Raw genomic sequence first — 27,936 nt, forward strand, 5'->3', positions numbered from 1 at the left:
CAGGGGATTTCTAGTTCAATATAACCTTACTACAAATATAAGCGTGTTTGTTTAAGTCGTTGTGCCAGCATTTCTAATACCAGTCACTACTGATGAGGAGACATTTCCTGGGATACTAAAAATAGCCTGTTGGCAAAGGTAACCTGACTGTAGTACTGTTATTTTTATCAGACCCTAATTGCCAGGAAATGTTCTTTCTGCTAGTTATTACCACATAATTATGCACATTCTGCATGTGAAAATTATGCACTTACTTTTAAAGTACTGTAAATATTTGCTCTAAATATATATCAGGATTTTCTATATTAGAACCGTAACCAAGCAGTAAGATAATACTCTCTTATGAAATGCAACCCCATGTTCTATAAGGTCAGAAATGCTGTTTTTGAGCAAAAGATTTTACAGTGTCAAGTTTCAGATTATAAAAGGTACACAACGTGAGGTTTTATTCATTTTGTTTTTCTAACATGATATGTTCTGTACTTCTTCCAGTGAAAGTTATTATTCTGATTATGAAATAATACATACGTAAGACAAATGAAAAGAGTCACGTGACCTCCCAACCCTCCCCTTCTTCCCACAAGTCCTTCTCCCCAGAGGTCACTGCATAGGTTGTGTTTCCTGTGCTTCATTTTTTTTGTAAATCCACAGGCCATCCTCCTCCCTTGAATGGGAGCACTGACAGAAAATTCTATTATGTGCATAAGATCAGCTTCATATCAAAATAAATCGCAAGAAGCAGGCAAGTAGATTTCCCTTCATCACTCACTCCACATCACAGTTCAAAGTCAAAATAAGAAAGCCTTCTCCAAAGCCACAGGATATGTGCCTTGGCCTCCCTCAAGTAGACTGGTGGGAGTTTTTTTGGTGTTGCTTTTTTTAAGAACAAGGCTTAGCTTGAAGTTAGCTTAGGAGCAATGTCTTGCTGCCAGTGCCTTTGCAATCTCAGGTCTGGGGGAGAGGAGTTGGGTAGTGATTGACCTACCTACCCACTGGTCTCAGAATTCCTGAGGAAATTCCTGGTGTCTACTCTCTTTCCAGAGTATAGCACATTCTCAGCTTACAGAGTTTCCACCTGAGAAAGTATGAGTCCTATCTCTACCAGAGTTTTCCTCTGTGGGAGGATCCCTTTTCTCTGATTTATATATACTTCAATTGTGGTTCTTCTCCGAGAATCAACAGGAAGGATGCCATTGTTCTAATATCATTACTTATTGATCAAAATGGATTAAACAAATAAGATATGACTTAGTTTTATAAGTTACATTAAAAAACATATACTACATTGCATACAGAAAAAAGCATATTTTCTCACTAAAGAATTACAAAGTAGAAAGAGAAGTGAAAATCAGAAAAGCTTTATTGAAATTTCTAATGCAGGAAAATCAATTTACAAATGTATTTCAAAAAAAAAAAAAAACAAACGTATTTCAATCACGTCTTTTTCTTTTTTATTTTCAAAAACAAGAGTTGTTCTGAAGAAAAGGATAAATATAGAAAATGAAACTGGGTTAAATATGCAATGTAATTCGAGTTCCATGCTCTGGGAAGAAGTTACATTTCAGGACCAACAAAGTTGTTATGTTACATATTAGACTTACAGGGATTCAGCAAGAAAGATATTCTTTCTACACATCATCACCTATTGATCAAAATATTATCTGCCTTATATTATCAGTTTTTTTATTTCTAGAATAGGCTCAATAAGTGTAACCATCTCTACATTTTGTAAAGAGTTTTCATATCTATGAAGGATATAAATATTAGGTAGTGGCTTAGTTATTCTGATAAATTCAGTTAAATCAGATGAGACATGTCAGCAGAACTGTCAAAAGTTGTTTCCCTCCTTAGGAGTTTACAATATTGGTGCCTATGAATATGTTCTGACAGTTGAAAGAAATTTCATGACTAGCAGAAACCACTGCCTGGAGAATTATCTTCTGTTGTCAAGTTCATGTTCTTTGTACTACAAACTTACTGTGATAACTGATTTGTTAGGAAGTCAACTATAAATAGGGAAAATCAAAACACCAGAATTAGTTTTAGAAATATAGCTCAGTATTTGAATTTATATCCTCATATATGTTTTATCACTTCTATTTAAAAAAATCAAAATTATGTGACAACTCAGTCTTTTTATATGTAACGATTATCACCTAATAGGCCCACTGATTAAAATAAAACAATATAAACTCCCCTAATAACGTACACATTCACTCACAAATACACAATGGCTTCAATGACATTTGAGGGAATGAAAGGATATCCAGGGTGTCAATTTAGTGTTACCTATTTGTAGCCACTAATTACATAGAATCACTATTACGTGCAACTGTATAATGTGTACAAGTGTGAACAGAGACCTAGACATATATATGTATTTTCTTTCTAAATCTATATTTAATTTGGTCTCTGATCTATCTTACTACGTGTTCCCAGAAGAGCATTATGATGTGAGGGAAGAAGATTGGGCTGGGATTTGGGAGATGCAATTCTAGTCTTACCTCTATCACTCAAAATATCAGAAATGTCTGGATGAACTCTAAGGTTCCTATCATTTCTCACATTGTATAACTTCATATGCAATTCCAATAAAAGAAAATATCCCCTCTGAATTTTTCTAAATTCTAAAACCACTGTTATAGTTTTCTATAGAAAACTACTTTTTTTTTTTTCTGTTTTAACCTATATTCTATTAAACTTCTAGAATCTTTCCAGGATTATTTTTGTCCAAAAAGCAGATGCAACAACCATTATTTTTTGCCAAAAATATATAAAATGATACCTCAGTATCATAAATATAATGCTATTTAAATATTATATATGTAGCCATAAAATTATATATTTTATATCATGCAATTTTGGGATTCTTATTGTTTCTTTTTAATTTTAATCTTTATTTCCTTTTTGATATTCTCCTTTTCTATATAGATTGAGTACTTTCCCATATAGATTGAGTACTTCATTATTTTGATTTACAATTTTCTTCTGGTGGCAGATTTAACAAGTCTCTCCTCTCAGGAAGTTTGGGTGAGGATTCTGTTAGTAGTGAGAAAATTCACTTCAACTCTACTCAGGAATAAGAGGACTAATGCCAGGGTAGTTCAGAGTCTCACTGGGTCTATCTGCTAGTCAGATTATAGTCAAAAACCTATTTATCTTATGTTCTTCCCTATTTATCTTATGTTCTTCTCTGTATAATAGGAGCATTTCAAGTCCTGACAAGTCAAAATTGGCACCTGGTCATTCCAATAATCCCCAGAGGAGCAGGTCTTTAACTTTCTACCCAATGCAGTTTAGTCAATGGACTGTTTACTGAAATGCACTTCAAGAATGTGCATAACAATAATGAATAACACTGAAATTATTGATAAAGATATGGAAAGAAAAAATTTTTAAAGTTCTTTTTTTTTCTGTGTTTGCAATATTTTGACTTGTTAGTTTTTAGTTTTGCATATTGTTGAGGGCCCTCTAGACTTGGAACACACATCAATAAGTATTATTCTTCTATAAACAGTTCCTTGCTGGTAGTAATGAGGGGCCCAGGGAGGTTTATAAAATTTATTAAGCCACTAGGTTATCATTTAGAATATAGTAAACAGTATTAATAATAATAAAAAAATAGGATTGGTGAGAAAGACTGTAAAAATATAATAAGATGCCCAAGGGGGACAAAACAATGCTTTAGGCCTTCCATAACAAGATTGCAAAACACGGTTAGAGAAAATTAGTATTGTGTCTGTGATGATAAAACTTGCAGCATAATTGAACTTAAAATTCAATTCAATGTAGTTTAAGATAATTCGACGATAGTCCCTGATGTACTGCAACAATAATGAACTAAATGACATTATATCTTGGAAGAATTAGTGATACTATTTAGATTCTAATAAATTCGACAAGGGGTGACAGATTATTTCTACACATACTAAAGTGTGACATTTTGCTTCGCTTGATAATGTCACCATTAGGGAAATTATCTGAATAGCTGCAAGCCTATAATTTCTTTGACTGAAATATCAAATGATTGAGAACAATATACTGGCTGGAATAATCTAAAATGTTGCTTTGTATCTACTCTTTTTCTTTTTTAGCACAGATAAGCGTAGGCTACATCACAAGAGGGAATACTGTCTTGTGATTCGTATAGAATTCTTGACTCATAACATAGTGAACTAACAGCGACAACAAGAATGTGGAAAGCATACATAGAGGGCATCTAGTAAATGTGAACCATAAAAACCTTATCAGTGTTGGGAGTGAAAGCTATGCATAACTTGCTTAGTCTCTGGGTCATTTCATTAATAAATCAGGGGAAATTAGAATGATGTTTTCTACCAGAACCTTGAAGTGAACCAGGAGAAATATGAAGAAAACAGGGTATAAATATCTTATAACTCTGTAGAATTTACAAACAAATCATCAAATGAAGAAGGATCTGTGTAATGGGAGAAATTCAGGGCAGAACTGACATGCTGTCAGGTTTTGGATTACCTATGAACACGTGAAGGTTGTAGGAGACAGGCCAACCGGGAATGAATTAAGTGAAGGCCAGGACAGTACATGTCAGCAGAGTTAAAATGCATAATCTGTTTGCAAGGTTGAAAACAATGAAATTCTCCATATCCTTTAAAGTCACACGCAAGTCACATGTTTTCCAAGCCTTTGGCATAAATTGCCAGTCAAAAATTATCTTTCCTTCCCTTGTTCTGCCTTTGTAATTTGTCTGTGATTCTTATGGTAGCCTGTACTGCACTATGCGTCTTTATACATGTTTTTGCTTCCCTAACCATACTGCAAGCTGCCAGAAGGTAGGATCCTTTTTACTCTTCACAATAACAGTTGGTTGAACAGGATTAAGTGACTCGATGAGAATAGAAGTGTGATCTAGCTTGGATAACTATCACTCCCTTTCCTTCCAGAACTGATTAAGCTGATCTTGCATGGTAGGCTGGAATCCCATGGCGTCCACATAGCTCTTGGTTGTGCGTGCTTACGTAAACAGGCACACTTTTCAGAGAAAGGAAGTATATACTTTTAAAAAGTGTGTTCCATTTGAGCGCTAAGGGTGTCATAATCTGTAATTAATTGGAATGTGAAATATATAGGATATGTACTGTTCCAAGAATGTGAACATGACTTAAAGACGTGGCACAATCAAAAGCAATGTAGTAACAGGCTTCATTTCTTGTGCACGTGTGGATGCACATATATCCATTTTATGTCAGACACTTACATATGTGCAAATGGCATCTAATATGAGCACATGCGCAAGCTTAATCAATTTTACGCATGCGATGCTCTAGTACGATGCACCATCTAGATAACTGAGAAAGTATGATGAATTCAGAACATGGAATTAGGATCCTGCACCAAACAATTGAAGCAATTTAAACTGAACAATGACTATTGTGAGCCAAAACAAAAAAGTTTTTGGAATCCTGAATACAAGGGCAATATCCTATGCCTGTTTCAAATGAAAGGGTATTTTTAAAATGTCTACTATATCCGGCATCTGGTGCATTGGTAAGCTGTATTGTGTGAGTTGTTTTAAGAGCCATTTTCGAATAATTTTTAAATCACTCAAAGGTGAGGGAAAAAATAAACAGGCATAATTCTTTAATTATGCCTGCTTTAATTTGTAGATCTCCTCGCTTTTCTAACTGCTAATGGACTGGGATTAGTTCAAATGCCTGAGAATGAATATATCTGATTGGCCCAGCTAATCATCACAATCCTTGTTTGGGTAGGTTATATCCTTAAAAAGATTATAACTTTAGGTATCAGACAGCTTATAGATCCCTTGGCCATCTTCTGTGTTACCTGTCATTAGCTTAGGTGCCCACAAGTGGACCTACCACTGTTGGCTTTGGGGTGAATTAGGAAGCACTGAACAGGGCCACTTTGTGGCTTTACTCGGCCCCTGGTAGGGATGGAGCAGTTTCCTACAGAGGAATGACGATATGGCAAAAACCAAGACTGATCTGTCCAGTAAATATATTTTCTTATGCACATATTTAAATGTGGCCAAACTATGCATATGCCAAACTGGAAAATCATCTTTGAATCTGTAAAGCATATGAAAATCTGAAAGCTAAGTACCCGGTGGAATTTAAGGAGAAAATAATATGTCCCCATTAAAAAAAGCTATTTTTCTTAATTGGCAGTATTTCCTAGTGCATTTCTTTTTATCCTTTCCAACAAAGCATAAGTAAAGCATTGACACCTGGAATGTTTGGCAAATACATTAGTCGTGGCACACAGAGAGATGAATAGTTGGCAGACACGTGCTTAAAGTCTGGCATTTCACCAAACCCAGGGATGACTCGATGCCTGAGATCTGACCGCTTTCCTTTCTACCTCAGTTGGGCTTTGCACTTAATGGCATTTAAATAAGCACAGCGAGGTTATGATTTTAGGAAGCTGCAGAGGTGTAGCATGTAGCAATAAACAGATGTATGGCACTGTGAGAAAGACTGTCTTAGGTTGCAAAGGGATCCCCTGTTTCAGTGGGACAGTCGATGAGCCACACTGCGTAACATGAAGAGAAATTAAACAAGCAGCAGGATACCATCCTGCCCCTAAAGCAGCCAGGAATGAGCACAGGAAGTGGATACCCATTCTGGATATATCAAGGGAAGTAAGTGTACACAAGCACATTAAAGGTTCTGAGGGATCGGAAACTGAGATAACCATTGGGTTATTGGGTTAAAGGCCAGGGGCACCCTGTTTGCAATTCCCATGACCACGACTGGCCCTCCCATCATGACACTGGGGACACTAGCCACATGGCCCCCTGTGCAGAGTCCCACTCTACCCGACCTGGCTGCCACAGATGGCCTTTGTCCCACTTTCATCTGCCAAGTTTTATGCAAGCGAATGTAATTTATATCCAGAACTTTATTTCCAAGGGCATCTGGGCTATGTGCTTGCTAGAAGAGGCACAGGGTAGAGACAAGAACACGCCATTTCTCACAGCACCACCTCTTCCTCGAATTCTTTTCATGTCCCATTTACATCTTTCTCTCACACCTTATTTTTTTTTCCTTTCATTCATTGTCCCTATCAATTGTCTGCAATAATAATAATAATAATAATGCAAAAATAAAATCCTTGATTTTGAAAAATAGTGTATCATTTGGCAGGTAACAGATGTGAATTTATTTTATATCATTTTCCGTGTCTATTTTTATTAGCTGAGACCTAAAGTACTATGTTGAATAAAATTGAAGGCATTGGACTTATGTATTTCTGACCTTAAAGATAATATTTTAAATGTTTCATCATTGTTTGCTTTAGGGTTTCAGTAATTATCCTTTACAAGTTCAAGAGGTTCTCCTTTCTTTTGTAGTTTTATACCAGCTTTCTATGATGAATGGGTGTTGAAAAGTATCCCTACTTTTACTGAATCCGTGGAAATAAGCTCATGATTTTTTTTCTCCTTTAATATGCTGGTATGGAAAGTGATATTGGTAATCAAAGTACTTGGTTACAGAAGTTGGTTAAGAGAACTTGCCATTTTTGGTGTCAGGATGTTACCAACTTGTTTAACAAATTTGAGAAGTATGCCATTTCTTTTTTTTTTTTTTTTCCTACCTCAATATTTTGACAGACTCTTGAAAAATATTCTTAATATTTTGACAGACTCAGACAGGCTGTTTCTGTTTTGCTTTTGTTTTCCTCCCGTGGAAGAATTTTAAATTAATGATTAAGCCAATCCTTTGACAGCTGTATAACTAGTCAGGAGGTCAATTTTCTTCTTACTTCAGTTTTTTTAAGAATGAATTTCTGATTAAGTTTTCAAATTTAATGTTGTAAATTTATTCATGTATTTTCTCATTATCTTTTTAAACTCTTTTATATTAAACTAGAGGCATTTTAATTTTATTAGTTTTCTTAACTTAGTTTTCCCACTCAGTAGAAGCTGAGATAAAATGTTTGTTCAGGTAGTTTATTTTGGAGATCAGCCCAAACAGTAGGAATGAAGAATTGAGGAGACTGATACAAGGATGGCAGAAATGTCAACATAATTATAAATTATCAGAATCACCACTGTGGGCTATAGGGGTATAACTCTGCTAAAATTTCCTGGGAGCTATACAGGAAACCAGTGAGAAGTGGCTGTCCAGAAGTTGGAAGGTAGGGACACATATCTATTGTTCTGTGTCCTTTAACCAAGGATTACCTGCAGTATTAACTCCCCCACATTTCTCAGCTGTTGTAACCACATTCCAAATAAATTTACACCAATGGCCACGACAGTGGAGGGAACTCAGGCATAAAATGGGGCTGCATGGCATGCTCTTTAAGTGGGCCACTTTTCACAAAGAGAGTATCAATACACATCCAAAACCATCCACTGTAGCCAACCCTGAAACCAGAAGTGATACTGAGAATAAACAAAAGCATCTATCTGATGAAATCCACCTTTCGCGTCAGTCAAATCCATTTGTGCCCTAAATTACATTTCTGCTATTTCTGAGGACATGGTAATAGCCTGTAATATCCACAAATACAAATAAGATTAGTGTAGTAGGCTCTAGTTCCTGCAACTACAATTATTTATAGGACCACAATTGATATTCACAATTCCTCTCCTCTGATACTCTAGACAGCCTTTCCTTAGCCAAAATCTATAGTAATCTAGGTTACATTCCTATGGGGTGACCCAGACTCTCCTCCCAAAGAAGTCTGTTCCCTTGATTGTCTTCCCTTGATCAATCATAGCTGCTGAAGTTACACATTCTCCATTTTTATTGACAATGGAAGTAATGTGAGTAATAGGATATGCTCCCGTGTCCTCTTATCTAGCAGAATCATTGTTCCTTTTGAAAACCTGTAGGTGCAACATGGACCCGGTGGCATGAGAAGCCTAAAATATTTACTGTGTGACCCTTTAGAGACGATGTTTGTCAATCCCTGTTGTAACTGGACCTTCCATAGGCCATCACAACACTCTAACTGGTCTTTGGTCATGTACCAGTTGCTGCATCCATTTTATCATGTCTTCCCACTGAGGTGATGTTATGAATTATCAATTACCTGTCAATAAATCAGGCTTTTGGATAGTAAACTGTTGGATGGTAATGCTGGCAGAAGAACTACAGGCAGAAAAAGAAAATTTGTATCTGGAGTAAATGGCAATTCCAGTGAGTTCACACTGCTGCTCGCTTCAGGGTAGAAGGAGAGCCCACAAATTTCACTTGTTGCCACTTAGTCTTGTAGGATGGTTCCCTATCAAGGGCTTACCATCCATTTTTGCTGCTGGCAGTTTAGTTATTCTGACTGAAGTGGCAATAGTTATGCTGGCCATATGGACAGAGAACCTATTTGGCTGGGCCCACAGTTAGCGTCCATCTCCTTGGCCACTCTGTTCACAGACCCGTGGTACAAACTGTCTGGTGGTCTGGAGCAAGACTTCATGACAGCTGCCAAAGAAATTGTATTTTCCACCTGGTTGTTAAATGCCTCTTCTGCAGTGGGCACTTTTTGGTGGCAGTCACTTGACACACTTTATATCCACTCTCATAGATCTATCTGTGCACCTCTTCCCCAAGATCTCCTTGTCATCTCTTTTGCTCCTTCATGACATAATTAGTCATGCATCATGCCAGCCTCCAGGAATCTATGTATTGATACAAAACTAATAATTAGGGGATCCCTGGGTGGCTCAGTGGTTTAGCGCCTGCCTTCAGCCCAGGGCCTGACCCTGGAGTCCCGGGATCAAGTCCCACATTGGGCTCCCTGCATGGAGCCTGCTTCTCCCTCTGCCTGTGTCTCTGCCTCTCTCTTTCTCTGTCTTTCTGTGTGTGTGTGTGTCTCATGCATAAATAAATAATTTTTTTTTAAAAACCTAATACCCCAAAGATACAGATGCAATGAAACGCTGAGACACCTGCACCCTGATGTTTCTAGCAGCAATGGCCACAATAGCCAAACTGTGGAAGGAGCCTCGGTGTCCATTGAAAGATGAATGGATGAAGAAGATGTGGCTTATGTATACAATGGAATATTACTCAGCAATTAGAAACGACAAATACCCACCATTTGCTTCAACGTGGATGGAACTGGAGGGTATTATTCTCAGTCAAATAAATCAATCGGAGAAGAACAAAAATTATATGGTCTCATTCATTTGGGGAATATAAAAAATAGTGAAAGGGAATAAAGGGGAAAGGAGAAAAAATGAGTGGGAAATATCAGAAAGGGAGACAGAACATGAAGACTAACTGTGGGAAATGAACTAGGGGTGGTGGAAGGGGAGGAGGGTGGGGGGTGAGGGTGACTGGGTGACGGGCACTGAGGGGGGCACTTGACGGGATGAGCACTGGGTGTTATTTTGTATGTTGGCAAATTGGACACCAATAAAAAATAAATTTATTATTTAAAAAAACCCTAATAATTAGTGGACTCCTTGAAACTACTTAAAAAGAGGATTTCCTCTCTCCTTTGTCCTTTCTTATTAAATTGTAATCTACCCATAAACAGCATCAGCACTGATCTGGAGCTTGTTAGAACTGTAGAATCTCATTCCCCACACCGGTTCCCCTGCATCCGAATCTGCATTTTAACATGATCTCTAGTTGGTTTTCATATGAACATTAAAATATGAGAAAAACTGAGATAGTCTACTTTCTATATTGCAATGCAACTATATATAAGCTAATAACAATAACTCTTTGACCTCGGATTTTTTTTTCATTTCTCCTTGAGGTTTTCTCAAATATTTCCAAGCTCTAATTTGACATATACAAATTTTGAATTATAATTAATTTATGACTTTATGAAAATATGTCAGTTTATAGCAACTTTATTTTTTCTTAATAACTTTTTTTGTCTTAAAGTCTACTGTGTTTGAGAGGTGTTTGGGTGATTTAGTCAGTTAAGCATCTGCCTTCAGCTCAGGTCATACTTGCAGGGTTCTGGGATCAAGCACTGTCTGGCTCCCTGCTCACTAGGGACCCTAGTCTCCCTCTGCCCCCCCTCCTGTTTGTGCGCACAAGTGCACATGCGCGTGCGCACGCTCTCTCTCTCAAATGATAAAATCTTTTTAAAAGAAATCTACTTTGTTGATATCAGCACAACTCCCTCCAGCTTTATGTTTATAAGTATTTTAGAAACTGTTTATTTTTGCCATTTCCATGGTCTCAATTTATTTTCAAACATCCCGAGTTCTTATGCTTTAGGTGTGTCTTTCATAAATAGCATGTATCCTGAACTATTTTTTACCAAATATTATATCAATTTTTCAGTGATATACTTAATCATTTTAAGTTTATTGTGATTTTCAACATATTTTGATATATTTCTGATATTTTGTTTTGTGCTTTGCCACTTTTTTCAATGTTTCCCTACTTATTCCTTATCTTGCTTTGATATGGTATTTGCTTTTCCAAATGTGTATCATTCTATTGCTTGTAAAATATATACAATATTTTTTTCAGTGGCTAACCTTGCATTTTGCCAGGCATACCTTATAAAGTCAATCGTTAAATTTAATACTTATATACTGTCTTCACAAATAATAACAGATCTTAGAACACTTCAACTTCTAATCCCAGCTGAAAATGTTATTTGCCCACATTTTAGTTTATTTTGTTCTTTAGCCACACAAATTAAACAGTATAATATTTTTTTTATTCAGGCAAAATGCGTTACATTTGTTCTTTGCCCATCATGTCTATTTTTAATATTTGTTTCTCACTTGTAGATATTCCCTGTAGGATCATTTCCCCTCGCTCCCCCAAATAGATCATTTACAGGTTTCTTTATTGAGGTTTGTTTGTTGGAAAACTCTATTTTGTTTATGTCAAAATGTTCTTAATTTGCCATTACTCTTGAAAGATTATTTTCCTAGGAAACAAATTTTTGGGAGGATATTTTCACACAGAATTGTGAAGTTCTAGAATTCACTTCTACTGGTGATAATTCCTTCTAACAATATGAATTTCATTCATTTTACATGCTACCTTGTCTTTTCCAGGCTATTCTTCACATCTGTATCTTTGACACTCTACAGTTTCACTGTGGTGAGCTTAACGTGGATTTCTGTTAGATTATTATTTTTAAGATATATTGTGTTTTATTATCTTGAGTAATTTTTATTTTGGAAATTTTTCAGCCATTAGTTTTGCAAATATTATCTATCTGTCATTCTCTCTTCTCTTCTATAATCCAGCTAGAGATGTTGATAAAAGAAACCTGTTTCCTTTGCTCAGAACACTTTGGACACAAAATGTATGGGGTGTTTTTCCCATACCAACCAATTCCCTAATTCTCTGCAGATATCAACTGAATATCCTACAATTTAATTCAATTCCGACATTGAATAACTCTCCCTGGAGTTAGTGCAAACCCTCAGGTTAGGGGCAGTGTCCCACAAAACTGCCTCCTACTTCAGATGCCAGTTGCAAATGATAGGTTCTTAGGGGACATATACTTCTGTCCAATTTGACTATGAAGTTGGGGCTTCCCACCCCCCTCCAACTTGATAATTTTGCTAGAATGGCTCACAAAATTCAGGGAAACATTTGTATACACTTGCTGGATTATTATAAAGAATATTATAAAGAACATGGAAAAACAGCCAGATGAAGAAGTACATAGAGTAAGATGTGGAAGGATCCTGAGTGTAGGAGCTTCTGTCCCCCTGGACTCGGGGTGTGTGATGCCCTCCTAGCATCTGCATGTGTTCACCAACCTGAAGGCTCTCCAAACCCCACTGTGTGGGATTTTATTGAAGGTTTCATCACTTAGGTATGACTGGTTAAATAACTGGGTATTGATGATTAATTCAATTTCCAGCCTCTCTTTCTTCCCTGGAGATCAAGGGTAGGGCTAAAAGTTCCAACCTCTAACCACATAGTTGGTTCTTCTGTTGGCCAGCCCCTGTCTGGAAGCTACATAGGGGCCACCAGTCATCTCTTCAGCATACAAAAAACACTTATCACTCAAAGATTTTGAGGGCTTTATAAGCTCTTATGTCATGGACTGGTAGTAGGACCAAAAATTATAACAAAGGATGTTCTTATACCGCTATCACTTAGGGAATTACAAGTTTTAGGAGCTCTGTGCCAGGAACCAGACAAAATATTCAGCTCTCATTACATCACAATATCAGAGTAGAACTTATCATTCTATATTGCATGTCTCAACATCTCTTTTGTTTCCTATTTCCTTACTTTCTGTGCTGAAACCTGGGGAATTCTTTCAGCTTTGATTTCTAGGTTATTGACTTTCTATTCAGCTGTATACTATTTTGATGCAGGCACAGTGGGTCTGAGGACCCAGAGAGGGTACCGAAGGACCAGCCAAGAGGCCCTGGCTGCACACAAGATAGGAATGAAATGTGAACCAGTAGAAGGTGAAAGCAGAGTTTACTAAATATAGAGGGTGAATGCAGGGTACAGAGTGTCTGAGAGACTCAGAAAGGAAAGGAGAGAGAGTCTCGGCTTTGCTCAGGGTCTAGGGTTTTTATTGAGGATTGTGGTCTGATATACAAGTCCTCTCCAGCATCCAAGAACTGTTAGAACAAAAACAAGGGCCCAGGTGTTATTGTTCGGAAGCAGGGTGTTTTGGTATCAAGATGTCTAGCATCTGTGGTCTGGAATATGCATATGATGGCTTTATCCAGTCATTGTCATCTGGTCCTTCCTTAGATGTTATTTATTTCAAAGAAATCATTAATTCCTTGTCCCTTATAAGGATGACATACACTATTTGCTATCTGAGGCATATTTGAAGTGAGGTGGGGATGCAGTTCTCAGCAAGAATAGAAGCAGGAAAAGGAGCAAAAAGCAGATTTTCATGGAGTCCTTTAGTTTATTTTTCTAAATTTGTTTTTTTCTCCCATTCTTTGCTGAATTCTCTCTTTGTTTCCTAGAATTTCTCTTTGACTGATTTTCTACTGTGCCTGGTTATTGTGGTTGCCCTCTAGAGTGCTTATTGATTTCATCTTTTATCTCTTTTAACTGCTTCATATAGATCTACTTCATATTGTCATCCCATAATTCCATTTTCTTCTAAGGATGGCTTAAGTAAGTTTCTTTTTTCTCTACTGACTTTCTGACATGGCGGCCTATTATGTTTTGTTTTTCGCGTGACAATTTTGTTTACATGTAATTGAGCTAAGTATTAACCATTGAGAACTCAACTTTTGGCAGTGCATGCTTTTCTCAGGAAAGTTTTAGATGTGTTTCTTCTTAGCATCAAGGGGATACTGCAAACCTAGAAAAACCTCAATATTATTTCTTGGTTTAGATTCCCCCAATGGGTGGTTGTGGGTTGGGAAATGTATACTAGAATTCTTAGTCCATCCAGGAGCAGGCCTATGGTGACAAAATTTGGAGCATGGTGCATAAGATGATGAAGATGATGATGATGATCATGTTTTCCACTCAGAGCACAATAGACAAAGTTATAATTTTATTTTTTTGGTCTCATTTTAGCCAAAAAAAAAAAAAAAAAAAAAAAAAGGAGGGAGAGAGAAAGAGAGAGAGAGAGAGAAATTCTAGCTCCTCTTTTACTGAAAGTATGACTTTTTTAAAATTAAAAAACATTTTTTAGGTATGCCATTTTTAATGACCCCAGCTTTATACAGCTTGTTACTAACCAGCTTCCCCCTCTCCCACCAGTTTCCACATGGTTAAGACCAGGAATCTCAGTGTGCATATGACCATCACTCTTCAGTGATAATCAAGTCTTTCACCATCTTCACACTCATCATATGTAAGTTTGACCATTTTCATGTGCTTGTTTAACTGGATATCACCTACCAGGTCAGTTCATTTGCCTTGTCATTTCATATTCATTACATTTTCATAAGAAAATAAATTGTTGCTCTACACTTATTAAAAATAAAAAAATATATATTCCAAATTGTCTACTATGTAGTTCTATTAAAACAGAATTAGGAAAAAAAATTCAGAACAAAAGGAAGGATTAACTGTGATTTTCAAAGCCCAAGTGCCTACATAAAGCAGATTCTATATTTTCTGACACTAATGAGAGACACTCTTACTACATCATTTGGAATATTACTAATAGTCTTTAAAAGGAATTATTTTATTATGTAATATCTTATTAACAAACTTCACCAACAGAGACCTTTTTGAGAAGAGTGTAAGAAAATTTCAAGTATAATATGTTTAGAAATTGTATTTGTCTTCAATAACAATTTTTTCCTGTTTGTAAAAGATTCCTTTGTTCTATTATTTCATGAATATATACTTGCAGGCCTTTAAATAATTAGTGAATGAATCCTTTCTGCCAAAGTAATTTTATCAAGAAGTATGATGTATATGAAGATAACTTCCTCTGAAAAAAAATTATTCTCTTACCATCTTAAAATTAGTCTAAAGACTAAAGTTTTCCCAACATAATTTAGTTATATACAGTGGTATAAGCAATAGTGACATAGTTCCAAGATCAATTTCTTTTTCTGTTCTTGTCATTCCACTCCAACTTTTCTGCGAAAGAAAGTAAGTAAAATGATATTTTTTGATGAATCACATAAAAGCTAGAGAGTGAATTATGATACATAAGGATTAACTTGTCTATAAAAGTTTTCTTGTTTGTTTCATATTCTGGGAAGCAAAGCTTTTTAAATGTTAGATTTCCAATAATGTTCTTGGGAACTTACTTCCTTAAAATTGATCTACACAAACTTGGCTTAAAATATGTAGTGGGTGTTCTTTTCTTTCTTCTCTTCTTATTTTTTTTCCATGTCTTTCTTTCTCTGTTTTTTTTTTTCTCTTGATTTTTGAAATTCTAAGAAAAGAAAAAAAAAACTACAATGTAATTTCTTCTGCAGTATTTTGTGTTGACACTGAAAATTTGACCAGAAACAATTCTGCTTTAAACATTCAAGAGTGTGTGTCTGTTTTCAATATGAACTGAAACATTAGGGAAAACATTTTAGACTTACACAGGCTTAAACGGTGTTGCCTGCCAGAAACTCCAAGCAGCTGCAAAACTCACTAATGAACACTGGGACTGCTTTGAACAGAAATGGCTATCAAATGTCTTCACAAACAGAAAATATAGGTGAGCATAATTAACAAACTTTGTAGTGAATTGATGCATATTTCTGCAACTTTCTCATTCTTTCCGTCCACACTGACAAAGAAGAAGTGTATTCATTTTGCAACCTTCAAAATGATGGGTGGCAGAGATTAGTCACCTCTCACTCGTGTCACTCACACTCAGACTGACTCTGGTTTAAATCTGGCAAGAGACCGGAGAGATTTTTAAGTCAGGATATCCAAAGCTGAGAAAGCAATTTTTTCTTGGGATTACACAGAATTGATCAAAGAGTGGGAAATTGCAATACTGTGCATTGAAGCTAGGGAGAAGGGTTTGAGGTGAACATTTATTTGGTCTCCCACCCACATGAAACTCCATTTTTGTGACTAGAAAAATGTGTTTACAAAGGACAAAATAATATTTCATCTTTTTGTGAAATTATGTATATGCATGAGTGGAGGCTACAGCCCAAGGGTCAGAATGAACATAATGAAAATATAAAGGAGATGACAACCTGTATTTCTCCCAGTTAATGCTTTTCCATAATGATCTAGTTGTACAATTGTCTTATATAACTGCCGAAGGATAATAGTGAATTTGAGACTACTTTTATCTAAGATTCTAAATGTTCTTTACAGTTTTTATATCATAAGATTTCAGCACAGTATAGTGGAGAAATGCTTGAAAGATAACCTTTGGATAATTTTTCCAACCCCAAATATGAAAAAAAAGAAGAAAAGGAAGAAAGAAAGAAAGAAAGAAAGAAAGAAAGAAAGAAAGAAAGAAAAGAAAAGAAAAGAAAGAAAAGAAAAGAAAAAGAAAAGAAAAGAAAAGAAAAGAAAAGAAAAGAAAAGAAAAGAAAAGAAAAGAAAAGAAAAGAAAAGAAAGAAAAAGAAAGCCAAATAGTATTGGAAATACATTTTACAAGCTACATAGTATGATAAAATTGAGAAAGCAGTTAAATAATAAGACTAAGCCAGAATTAAATGACGCATCTCCAAGAAATGACTTATTTCCAGGAATTGTGTTTAAAATCCTCTTACCTAATCAATTTTTTAAAATTACCCCAATCAGATTTCTTTTTGCTGTTACCAGTATGATCTACCCTATGGCTTCTTGAACTTAATGTTCATTCATATCACCAGAGGATCTTATTAAAATGCAAATTCTAATTCAGGCTCTCCCATTCGGGATCTGAGATTTTGCATTTATAACAAGCTCTCAGATGACTCTGACACTGCTGGCATTTCTACACTTTGGATAAAAGGATCTTCAAATCTTTGCATGATTTCACACAGGATTGACAAGTAAAATATTAAATAATTAGGTAGCAGAGTTTGTGTTTAATTGCAAGATCAAATATGGGTTTTTGGGACACCTGGGTGGCTTAATGGTTGAGCATCTGCCTTTGACTCAGGGCACGATCCTGCAGTCCTGGGATCCAGTCCTACATTGGGCTGCCTGCATGGATCTTGCTTCTCCCTCTGCCTATGTCTGTGTGTGTGTGTGTGTGTGTCTCATGAATAAATAAATAAAATCTTTAAAAAACATTTTTTTTAATTCAGGGAAATTATTTTGAGTTTTCTTAAAAACAAAGTAATTCATACTCTTATAGCCAGCCTTGCATTGGATGAAAAATGCCTCCTTGAATCAGATCAAATTATACAGTTATATTTGTCATTTGGGTGTCTATGTTGGAATAAGCTATAAATATTTGTATCTTTATTTTGAAAGGACACTCTGTTAGAACATTTATATGGCTCAGGATCTGAGGGTTTTTCTGAAGAAGGATTGGTTATAAGATATCCTCTTAAAACCAAGAACCCACAATAGGCATTTCTTTGCTATTAAATGACAATTTAAAAAGTAGATAATCCTCAGTAGTGACAGTCTGGGACTTTCCTGACACTAAATACTATGAAAATAGAAATATGGTATTTTATTAATTTCCAGCTACTTATTTCGAACCTCCTTCCATGGAAGAATTATATATATTTTTTTCTCACCATGGAAACAGTGCCTTTGGCAATCTTTTATGAATTCTGTTGCTGTTCTCTTAAAAACAAAGCTGTAGCTGTAATGATTACCTGGAAACTGTGGAGTTCCTTCCCAGGTAGCCCATCCAATGCAATGACTGTCTCCTTGAGAGTAGGCTTTCATTCCCTTTTCACCTCTTGCCAGACCATAGTTACTCACCCTTCTTTACGCATGAAGTACACATGGATCACATAGATTGCTATTTCCTAAGTTACCTGCACAAAAGAGCAGGATTTAAAACTATATATTGTTTTTTTTTTTTTTCAAGAAATTTAAGCAGTGGCAAGATGTATCTATGTTGCCAAGAGGGAGAAAATCAGTTTAATTTCTGACAGTTCATTTTAGAATGAAGGCGTCCACTGGTTAGTTGACTGTACAGCATACCAAGGGTAGAATTAAAGCTAGATGCTGAACTTTCAGTGAGGCCTGTAGGACAGGGTCTAGCTACTGAAGTTGACGTTAAGGGGCTGGACACAAGACTAAGGCCCACAGTGAGAAGACTACAGGGAGAGACAAAACATGAGCAATGTACTCCTACATTCACACCTCTGTTTCTCAAGTCTCTGTTTCACTTAAGTTAAATGACATGTTAATCTTTGAATCAAGTGATGCATTTCAAATGCGAGTATCACGTGTTAGATTTTTTTAAAAATGTATATCTGTAATGTAATTTAAAATTTGACAAATATTCCCTTAAAGCTAAGTACCTTATTTATACAATAATTATTTAGAATGGACTAGTTATTGGTAATATTTTCCTTAACATTCTAAGGGTTATATTTCATCAGTAGCTCATATTAATAACTTTTTTTAAGAACAGAGGTTTCTCTTGAAACCAGTGTTGCACTATATACTGACTACAAGAATTTAAACAAAAATTTGGAACAAAAAAAATTAGCTAATGATTTCTATAGATTGGACTATACAAGCACGCTTTTTATAAAACTCATATTTTTCTTACAATTAAAAAGAATAGAGGTTTAAAATCTTGGTAATGAAAAAAATTCAAAATTGTTGATATTTATTAAACTTAAGTAGATGTCCGATATTATTATCGGAATTATAAGAAATAAATTTCTAAGTATTTAAACTGTTTTATCCTGCTATAAAATATCCAAAGACTAACTCTACAAAATTATCCAAAGATTAATCAGTCAACTTATACAACAATATCTCTCTAAACTTTTGTGTTTTACTCAAAATTATTAATGGTTTCATTAATTTGCAACATAGAAACTAATCAAAGCTGTGTTTTTGATACCTCAGGCAACTATTAGAAGGTGATCTTATTGGAATGATGAAATATTGTGTAAGAAGACATTTCTTGTATACATTTTAAAAATGCAAATAAAAATAGAATATGGAATTCTGAAATGTTTTCTAAAATTATTGAATATTTTAGTTTTTCCTTTTAGTTTTCTTTTGCATTGGTTCCTAAAATTATAGAATTTCTACTTCTGTTCAGACACAAATGTACTATTTTAGAAGAGAGAGAAGAATGATCACTCAATCTCACTTAGACTGAGTGCAGAAATGCTGTGGTGTCGCCAAGTTTCTGCTGTTTGTTGGTGAGGAAAATGCTTAGCCAGGATCATTCCCAGGATGTAGAATGTGCCATATCAGTGTAAAATTTAACTGTTATAGATATAAAGTTGCCAATATGATTTTTACTGAATCTAATACAGATCCTTCTTCTTATATCATACATAATCTTATATTTAATTCTAATGATATCTCTAGTTCAACCTTGCTTAATTTGTCAATAACTCAAAGATCTCAAATCACATCTTATCTTATTCTACTTTCATTTGGGATTTCAATATCAGCTTCATCCAAAATAAATTATCTTTGGACAAAGAAGCATGTGATGAACATACAAATATTGACAGATGAAATAAATCATATCTTGCATAAACAGATTTGAAGAAAATTCAGAAACTTAGTATTGTGACCTTTAAATTATGTACCTTGTAAAAAATGCCTTTATAATATTTCTATAGTTTTGGGGTTTTTTTGTTTTTGTTTTTGTTCGGTCTAATTTGAATAAATAACTCTAATGTTAGGAATTTCAAGGTAACTTAAGAGAAAAGTCAATTATATAATGGGATAATGTAAAAGGAATTTTGTGGGAATGGCTGGTCTTAATTACCTCAAAATACAATGTGATTATCAATGATAATTTTATATTAAAGTTTATTATAATGATCAAGCATCTCAAATTTCTACTCCAAATGATAACTACATTTTTCACCATATCAAATCTAAGAGAAAGATAAACTATCTGCCTCTAAGTTTAAGCTTCAATAAACTGAATTTTATCCATATCTCTAATGATCAAAGTTGTCCTTATGATAACTTCAAACACTTCTCATTTTTCTCCTCTCTTATTTTATGCACCAAGAATTCAAGTTCTTTTGTCGTACTTAATTTCTCTATGTCCTTTTAAATAATCTCATTTAATTATCCCTTTTGATTTTTTCTTTTTTTCTGATAGAAATTTTCTTTTAAAAAATTATTTATTTGAGAGAGAGAGAGAGAGAGCAGAAGCAAGGAGACAAGAAGAGGGAAAGGGAGAGGGACAAGCAGACTGTACTGAATGTGGAGCCCCATGTAGGGCTGATTCCAGGACTCTCAGATCATGACCTGAGCCAAAACCAAGAGTCGGATGCTTAACCACCCTGAGTCATCCACGCACCCCTTTGTTAAAAATTCTTGAATAATTATCTATTTTCTCCCTGCTTGGTCATCCTGATCCCAAACATGAACATACATTTTATATTTCTCAACTCCACTTAAACTACTTTTACTAAAGTAAAAGTATTTACTATTCTTTTTTTGTTCAAATCTAAAGGCTTCTCTTTTATTTATTTATTTTTTTAAAGATTGTATTTGTTTATTCATGAGAGGCACACAGAGAGAGAGGCAGACACAGGAAGAGGGTGAAGCAGGCCCCATGCAGGGAGCCCGACATGGGACTCACCCCGGGGTTCCCAGGATCACACCCTGGGCCGAAGGCGGTGCTAAACCGCTGAGCCACCTGGGGTGCCCTAAAGGCTTCTCTTTTAAATGCTTTTTCACCTTCCCATCTTTCAGGCTTTTGATCAGACTATTTTAGTGCACTTTTTGCCTGATATATGTCTTGTGATTCTCTGGCCATTAGGTACATATTAACTCAGTTGACTTTTCTTGACTTCTCTCATCTTCATTCTTCCAGTAACTACTATGTGTTTCAAGATTTACTATTTGTTCTCCTACTTAGTTAATTAAGTGGATGCAAAACCATATCAAATATTGTTCCTGTCCTCAGGCCATTATGGTTTAGTTAGGAAAATGTGAAACCATGTACAAAAATATAAATACCAACACAAAGTAGCAAATAGAGCCTAAAAGAATGGGTTAGTTTTGTAGTACCAATATCTTTTTCTCCACTTGTTGTTGTTGCTATTGCTAAGCAATTCTTTTTTTTTTAAGATTTTATTTATTTATTCATGAGAGATGGGAGGGGGGTGCAGGGGGAGCAGAGACACAGGCAGAGGGAAAAGCAGGCTCCATGCAGGGAGCCTGATGTGGGACTCAATCCTGGGACTCCAGGATCATGCCCTGAGTGAAGGCAGACACTTAACCGCTGAGCCACCCAGGCATCCCTAAGCAATTCTTTAGAGGCAGTTTGCTGGCCTTTTCCATTTTAGAAAAACATGCTCATTCTAGGGGTGCCTGGGTGGCTCAGTCATTTAAGCATCTGCCTTTGGCTCAGGTCATGATCCCAGGGTCCTAGGATCAAGCCCCACATAGGGCTCTCCATTTGGCAGGGAGTCTGCTTCTCCTTCTCTCTCTGCCCCTCTCCACCCTCCACTCCACTTGTACTCTCTGCTTTTTTAAAAAAATACGTTCACTGTACACATTTTTCCCATTATTATATCTTACCATGGAATCTTGGGAAAAAAAAAAAAAGACCTAAGTGAAATATCCAGGCAAGTTCAGCTTGCAAACTGCAATCACCCTGAACTAGGAAAGGATCAGCATGGTTCCTGTGACTATGGATCTTTGCCACCAAATATTGTGATCAAGTCATCTTTTTATTTGAGCTGTGGCCATGAAATAAAATACTTAATACCAGCTTTCTTACCGCTATTTTAAAAAAATAATTTCCTAAAGGGACATAGGGCATGGAACATCCACAGTTAATTGATTTATAAATCTAGTTGTAGTAGCATAATTTTTATTCAAGGAAGATGTTTTCTCATTTTCCCTTAGAAATATGACTCCCAGGGAACATTCTCCTTCACGTTCACTTTTCTTCTATGGAGGAACACTTCTATAAAACAAAAAGACATAGGGTTTCATAATGGGAAGTCACAAAATAAAAATAAGAAAGTAAAATATTATATTTGAAAATATGACTGAAAAAGATACCAAAGGAGTTCTCCACTGGGCAGCTAGTGGACAGAGGCCCAAGTGTACCTGCCTGCAGTTGGACATCTGTTACTGTACGTGGCCACATGGGCAGTGCAGGGAGGAAAAAGACTTAAAGGAGAAAGAAGGACCTTATGCCAGAGGCAGAGAATGGAAGAGATGCACCTGCTAATGGGAATGCTAATGAGGAAAGTGGGGAGCAGGAGGCCAACAATGAGGTAGATGAAGAAGAAGAAGAAGGGAGGGAGGAAGAGGAGGAGGATGAAGGCCATGGTGAGGAAGAGGCTAGAGATGAAGAGGAGGAGGAAGGCCTCACTGAGGAAGAAGATTGAGATGAAAAGGATGAGGAGGGCTATGGTGAGGAAGAGGCTGAGGCACTATAGGCACATGGGCAGCTGAAGATGAGGATGATGATGTCACTGCCAAGAATCAGAATACAGATGAGGATGGATAGACAGCAAAAAAAAAAAAAAAAAAAAAAAAAAATTAACAACAAAAAGCCCTTGTGACCTATGCACCCTCCACTTACTGTCTCAGAATAAACATGTTCACCTTGGAGTGGAAGCTCCTGGGGGCCCGGTGTGGGCAGTGCCACGGTGGGTGCCACACGCTCTCCCACCAGCCAGAGATGCAACGGCAATTTGCAACAGGGGAGAAAAAAATAAAACAAACTATCTTCCAAAAGCCTGCTTTTTTTTCTTAAAAATACTTTTGAAAGGAAAATGTGTATGTATTTTTTATTTACAATTTATACTTTGGTACCTATTGGTAGATGTCAGCCATTTTTAATGGCCCCAGTGACCAAACCAGCCTTAGCCTCCTGGCATCCTCTATCCTACTTCTGACTTGGCATCTGGTATGACCACGTTCATTATAATCTCAAAAAGAGGTTAAAAAAAAAAAAAAACTTGTAAAAAAAAAAAAAACTTGTAAAAAAAAAAACTGGAAAAAAAAAACTTGTAAAAAAAAAAAAAAAAAGCAACAGCAATAAAACAAACTTATTCCAAGCATTCCAGTAACTTTTTCTGTGTATGTACTTAGCTGTGCTGTAAGTAGTTGGTCTGTATGAGAAAGTTAAAAAGGCCAAAGATAAGAGGTTTTTTTTTCTCCACTTTTTTTGTCTATGAAGTTGCTGTTAATGTTATTTATTAATTGGCCCATTTGATGTGTGTGTGATACAATGTTGTCCAACAATAACCTGGAATTTTATTTTGCTGAGTTGCTCTGAAGAAACAAAAAAAATCAAAGTAAAGATGTTCTATAAGCAGAACTTGGAAGGTCTCAGGCCGAGCCACAGATCAGGAGAAGCAAACTTTATCCAGAACCCTCAGTAGAAGCAGAAGAGAGGTTTTGAACGAAAACACAGATTATTTAGATTGTAAATCCAAGGAAGCACTTCCAGTGTTCCAAGCAGTAGACTTAGAAGGTGATGATCACAGGGGCCAAAAAGTGAGTGCGTGTGTGCAGAGAAGGGTGGCCAAACAATTCTGGAATTTCTGACTCAAAAAGAAAAAAAAAATTTGTTGAGTGTTGCTCTAGCTGGACTTCTCAGATTTTAACATACCTGTTTAGAAATATAAGGAATATGTATAATATGTAGGTGGTTGCTACTGGTTTTCTTTTTAAAGACGATTTAAAATTTGACTAAAGGTACAACAAAGCTAAGAAGAGTTTTTATTCATGGCACAGGACAAAATTCTTTGAGAACATTTTCCCCAGTGCTGCTCATGTAGCCTAGCAGGCTGCTTGGCCCCAATCCCTACTTCTCTCCCAGACTCTATAGTTCTCTGCCTTGAACCCACTGGCTACTGTTGGCTCTGGTTTATCCTACCCTCTCTCTCACCTTTTCTAATCTTTCTTTGGGGTAAACTCTAACTCTGACAATGAAATCAATCAAACAGCTTGTGGATGCTTTTAATACTTTTTCTCAATCCCATTGTTTCAACCCTCCCAAGATTCAAAAAAATAAAATAAAAAGCAAAGGCTGGCTTTTTTTTTAGTTGATCAGAAAGAAAGAATTTAATCCATTTATTTATCAATTTATCTATTTTCCTTTTGTGTGTGTATATATACATATGTGTATATATATATATGAAACAATTAGATATATAAAACAATTATTTCAGAGCCTCATGATTGCTAACAGTGAATAAATAACAGCTGTTACTACTCTTAGTGAGAGAGGCGCAGCATGGAGGGTGGAGAAACTCTACCAAGCCATTTTGGGAAAAAGCCCAGAAGTTAATATTAGGAGTATGGAAATCTGAACTAAACAATTTCTTTAAAAACACACGTTTATTATTAAACATGTATATATACATAAGTAGAGAGAATAGTATAATTAATCCAATGTGTTCATCATCCAGATTCAACTATAATCAAATACGTCCAGTCTTGTTTGAGTTATACCAATACCCACTGATTTATTTTAAGTGAACCTCAAGCCTTGTATCTTTTCATCAGTAGTACAATATGCATCTCTAAAAGATATAGATACTTTATATAAAATTGTAAATACTATTATTACATCTGGGAGATTAGTATTCATTAATACCATTAAATATCTTATGTATATCCAAATTTCCCCAACTATGTCATAAGTATTTTTGGCAGATTTTGTTTCTATTATTAGTACTGTTTTTAAATTGATGTATAACTTATAGTAAGGTGCACAAATCTTAAATATACAGATTGATGAATTTTACGCAAGTATTAATCTATTTAAACACCATCCAGATCAAGATATAAACATTTCCAGCATTCAAGCAGGCTCTTTCTGGTCCTTTCCAATTAAGCTACCCCCAAACTAGCTGTTCTTCTCACTTCTATCATAAATTAGTTTTGCATGTTTTGAAATTGCACATAAACATAGTAAATATACTATATGATTAACCATTCCATTCCCAAGTATTTACTAAAGATAAGTAAAAGCATATGTCCATATAAAGTGCTGTATCTGAATGTTTCTAGAGGTTCAATATGTAATAACCCAAAACTAGAAACAATCCAAATGTATATCAATAATGAATGAATAAATAAATTGTGGTATGTAATGCAGTGAAATACTATTCAACAATAAGGAGGAATGGACTACTGAATTATGGAACATCTTAGATTTTTCTCAAAACTAATATGCAGAATGAAGGAGCTAGTCCAAAAAATAATGGATACCATGTATTTTTGTTTATATACAAGTCTAGAAATGAAAGATCATCTGTAGTGACAGAAAGATCAGTGATTGGGTATTGGTGGATGAGCAAGAAGAAAAGATTACAAAGGTGCAAGAAGGAATTTGGGGGAGGTGGGTATGTTCACTATCTCGATTGTGATTGGAGTTTCATGGACACATGTATACATAAATAAAAACTTATCAGATTGTATACTTCAAATAAGTAGCATTTATTATACATCGATATTTTTCAATAAAACTCCTGCAAAAGGAAAAAGAGACTTATGGTTTGTGTAACCCTTTCTCTTCTTGCCAGAAGTTTAGCTGGAATAGATGAAACTATAGTAGCTATCTCTTAACCATGAATAAAACTTTAAAAAATAAGAATAGAAATCAAGACTGTACATTGCCATTTTAGAGAAACACTAAAAGGATGTAGAAAAATATGCAAGTAAAAATCCAATATAAAAATTTCAAAACTAGGGAACCCTGGGTGGCGCAGCAGTTTGGCGCCTGCCTTTGGCCCAGGGCGCGATCCTGGAGACCCGGGATCGAATCCCACGTCGGGCTTCCGGTGCATGGAGCCTGCTTCTCCCTCTGCCTGTGTCTCTGCCTCTCTCTCTCTGTGTGTGACTATCATAAATAAATAAAAATTAAAAAAAAAATTCAAAACTTGAATAATCTAAAAACTCATGAATAAAAATGAAAGAACACAAGGGACAAATAGCAATATGTGCCATTTAACACAAATATATCAAAAATTGTGATACTTGTAAATTGACTAAAATTGAATTAAAAATCAAAATTTGCTTTACTAGATAAAATATCAAGACCAAATTATATGTTGTTTACTAGAGATACACTTGAAGTGTAAGAAGGCATGAAGGATCAAAGGAATAAAACAATCTCGGATACATATGCAACCAAAGATAGATATTATATGCTTATTAATATTAGGCAAAGAAGACTTAATACAGGGGTAGTACTATATATAAAAAAAGACATTACAAAATGATGAGTCTGTTCTACAGAAAAAATGTAAGAATTCAGGGCAGCCCGGGTGGCTCAGTGGTTTAGTGCCGCCTTCAGCCCAGGGCCTGGATCCTGGAGACCCCGGGATCGAGTCCCACTCGGGCTCCCTGCATGGAGCCTGCTTCTCCCTCAGCCCGTGTTTCTCTCTCTCCCTCTCTCTCTCTTTCTGTGTCTCTCATGAATAAATAAATAAAATATTTTTTAAAAATGTAAGAATTCAAAATCAGTGTGTATACAATAGGGCTTTGAAACATACATAGTAAATGTGACAAATTTAAAGGAGAAATAGAAGAACCCAAAATTTTTTTGAAGGTATAGCAAGTTGTAGAATATTTGAACAACTATCCACTAATTTAACCTCATTGATCTACAAAGAACATTTCAGTCAACAGCTAGAATAAATAAACACCTAATCTTATTTATTGCATATATAACTTCTTCAATGGTAATCAATCTGTGCAGGCCCTCTGTCTGTCTGTCTGTCTGTCTCTCTTTTGTAAGAGGGAAAAGCATTAATTTGCATAAAATTGTACAAAACAAGTCTCTCGATTATTGTTTTAAAAATTCCTATATTTTGATGATTATTTTATTCTTGTTATTTCTCACTTTGTTCATTGTGCTTCCTTCCCATTTCCACCCAATTCCCCTCACTACTATTTCTTTTTAATTGAGTTAGCTATCTGCTTTTCAGTAGTCTTCTTTTAAAAATAATATTTCTAAATAACAAACAAATTCATTTTTATTGCTATTTTCTCACAAATTTATTTTGGCTTATATTAAAAATAACTCTGAATCATTGGATGCACCAATATTTATATATGCTAGGTCTTCATTTTGAATTATACCTACGACCTTATAAATGTCCTTTTTTTGGTTCCCCTTTCAATGTTTTGTGGTCTAAATTCTATCTGTCGGTTATTAATCTGCTTTCTTTTATTCACATCTGCCTGGCATAACAGTGCTCACTCTTCACTTTTAACCCCTTCAGAATATTTCTTTTAGGTGTATCTTATGAATGTGTCATGGAGTATTGAATTTTACTTTGTTAGGCAATTTGAATTTTTTTTTTCCTATCATGGGTAATTTAAACTGTTATACAACTGTTGATATGAATAAGAACTTCAGTCTCAGTTCTTTCGTGTTATTTTATGGTATACACGCCCATACAGATTTTCATTATGTAGCTGGTTTTATATACTCTCTTCCTTCTGTGAGTGTGCACCAGTGTACAGTTTGGCATTTATAAAGATTTACAATTTTTT

The sequence above is a fragment of the Vulpes vulpes genome, chromosome 4, assembly GCF_048418805.1.
Source record: "Vulpes vulpes isolate BD-2025 chromosome 4, VulVul3, whole genome shotgun sequence".
In the NCBI taxonomy this organism is placed as follows: Eukaryota; Metazoa; Chordata; class Mammalia; order Carnivora; family Canidae; genus Vulpes; species Vulpes vulpes.